Here is a 2,500-nt window from a genome sequence, read left to right as displayed (position 1 = left end):
GAGAGCTAGCTGGGGACGGCATGAAGGGGAGCGAGTATCAGGCATATAGGCTAGAATTAGCAGGAGAAGGAGAGAAAGAGGAGGAGAAGTAGAAGTAGAAGTAGAAAAAGAGAGAGAAAAAATTGAAAACAACCGGAAAGAAGAAGTGGCGAGGGTGCTAGCGTGGCCGGCTTGAATAGGCAAGAAGACGGTGTTGCAGATGCCTACGGCCATACTAGTCTGAAAACGCCCGATCTTGTCTGATCTCGGAAGCTAAGCAGACTCAGGCCTGGTTAGTACTTGGATGGGAGACCGCCTGGGAATACCAGGTGCAGTAGGCTTTTGCGGCCAGCAGAGACTGCTCACGCCAAGCACTCTCCACACCAGAGGCAGGCCAACCTTTTGCTGCTCTCTGCGTCCTCGCCATTCCTCCCAACACTTGCCTGCGGGCTCAACTCAGGCAGGCGGCTTGGTCGGGCCATTCAGCTGCTGCAGCTTTGCCGGGCCTTTGCAACGCAGCACGGTTGGGTGCCTTGGCGTGCTGTACTTTGATGGGCACGCCAGCTGGCCCGTGTGGCCACAAGCCAGTGTGTCGGCAGGACGTTCTGTCTCCTAGCCTGAAGGCGCCGCATGAATGCAAGTTGTGGCATTGGGGCTGGTGTGGAAAGCGAAGGAAGAGAGAGCTGGCTTGCATTGCCTGCCTGACCCTTGTGCTGGCTGTGCTGAGAGAAGTGCGCAGCGTTGCAATGTGGAAAGGCAGCAGCGTGCAGGCGGCAGGCTGGTGTGAGGTGGGCGGGGCTTGCAGTTTTCCTTGGGGGAGGTGGAGAAGAAAAAAAGAGAGCTAGCTGGGGACGGCATGAAGGGGAGCGAGTATCAGGCATATAGGCTAGAATTAGCAGGAGAAGGAGAGAAAGAGGAGGAGAAGTAGAAGTAGAAGTAGAAAAAGAGAGAGAAAAAATTGAAAACAACCGGAAAGAAGAAGTGGCGAGGGTGCTAGGGTGGCCGGCTTGAATAGGCAAGAAGACGGTGTTGCAGATGCCTATGGCCATACTAGCCTGAAAACGCCCGATCTCGTCTGATCTCGGAAGCTAAGCAGACTCAGGCCTGGTTAGTACTTGGATGGGAGACCGCCTGGGAAAACCAGGTGCAGTAGGCTTTTGCGGCCAGCAGAGACTGCTCACGCCAAGCACTCTCCACACCAGAGGCAGGCCAACCTTTTGCTGCTCTCTGCGTCCTCGCCATTCCTCCCAACACTTGCCTGCGGGCTCAACTCAGGCAGGCGGCTTGGTCGGGCCATTCAGCTGCTGCAGCTTTGCCGGGCCTTTGCAACGCAGCACGGTTGGGTGCCTTGGCGTGCTGTACTTTGATGGGCATGCCAGCTGGCCCGTGTGGCCGCAAGCCAGTGTGTCGGCAGGACGTTCTGTCTCCTAGCCTGAAGGCGCCGCATGAATGCAAGTTGTGGCATTGGGGCTGGTGTGGAAAGCGAAGGAAGAGAGAGCTGGCTTGCATTGCCTGCCTGACCCTTGTGCTGGCTGTGCTGAGAGAAGTGCGCAGCGTTGCAATGTGGAAAGGCAGCAGCGTGCAGGCGGCAGGCTGGTGTGAGGTGGGCGGGGCTTGCAGTTTTCCTTGGGGGAGGTGGAGAAGAAAAAAAGAGAGCTAGGTGGGGACGGCATGAAGGGGAGCGTGTATCAGGCATATAGGCTAGAATTAGCAGGAGAAGGAGAGAAAGAGGAGGAGAAGTGGAAGTAGAAGTAGAAAAAGAGAGAGAAAAATTGAAAACAACCGGAAAGAAGAAGTGGCGAGGGTGCTAGCGTGGCCGGCTTGAATAGGCAAGAAGACGGTGTTACAGATGCCTACGGCCATACTAGTCTGAAAAAGCCCGATCTCGTCTGATCTCGGAAGCTAAGCAGACTCAGGCCTGGTTAGTACTTGGATGGGAGACCGCCTGGGAATACCAGGTGCAGTAGGCTTTTGCGGCCAGCAGAGACTGCTCACGCCAAGCACTCTCCACACCAGAGGCAGGCCAACCTTTTGCTGCTCTCTGCGTCCTCGCCATTCCTCCCAACACTTGCCTGTGGGCTCAACTCAGGCAGGCGGCTTGGTCGGGCCATTCAGCTGCTGCAGCTTTGCCGGGCCTTTGCAACGCAGCACGGTTGGGTGCCTTGGCGTGCTGTACTTTGATGGGCATGCCAGCTGGCCCGTGTGGCCGCAAGCCAGTGTGTCGGCAGGACGTTCTGTCTCCTAGCCTGAAGGCGCCGCATGAATGCAAGTTGTGGCATTGGGGCTGGTGTGGAAAGCGAAGGAAGAGAGAGCTGGCTTGCATTGCCTGCCTGACCCTTGTGCTGGCTGTGCTGAGAGAAGTGCGCAGCGTTGCAATGTGGAAAGGCAGCAGCGTGCAGGCGGCAGGCTGGTGTGAGGTGGGCGGGGCTTGCAGTTTTCCTTGGGGGAGGTGGAGAAGAAAAAAAGAGAGCTAGGTGGGGACGGCATGAAGGGGAGCGTGTATCAGGCATATAGGCTAGAA

General features: G+C 56.8%; 3 non-coding genes across 3 annotated transcripts; all 3 read left to right on the top strand.

The window, feature by feature from the left end:
• The first annotated feature begins 201 nt into the window (after nucleotides 1-201).
• Nucleotides 202-320, top strand: LOC140414074 (5S ribosomal RNA). The gene has a single exon (XR_011943220.1). It is a non-coding gene; the product is annotated as a 5S ribosomal RNA (ribosomal RNA).
• Nucleotides 321-1,016: 696 nt separating this feature from the next.
• On the top strand, nucleotides 1,017-1,135 carry LOC140414447 (5S ribosomal RNA). Its single transcript, XR_011943580.1, has one exon. It is a non-coding gene; the product is annotated as a 5S ribosomal RNA (ribosomal RNA).
• Nucleotides 1,136-1,830: 695 nt separating this feature from the next.
• LOC140414154 (5S ribosomal RNA) lies at nucleotides 1,831-1,949 on the top strand. Its single transcript, XR_011943299.1, has one exon. It is a non-coding gene; the product is annotated as a 5S ribosomal RNA (ribosomal RNA).
• Nucleotides 1,950-2,500: the final 551 nt, after the last annotated feature.

This window comes from Scyliorhinus torazame, chromosome 4 (genome assembly GCF_047496885.1).
Source record: "Scyliorhinus torazame isolate Kashiwa2021f chromosome 4, sScyTor2.1, whole genome shotgun sequence".
Taxonomy (NCBI): domain Eukaryota; kingdom Metazoa; phylum Chordata; class Chondrichthyes; order Carcharhiniformes; family Scyliorhinidae; genus Scyliorhinus; species Scyliorhinus torazame.
Note: the sequence above shows the minus strand (reverse complement) of the source record. Positions and strands in the feature narration are given on the sequence as shown.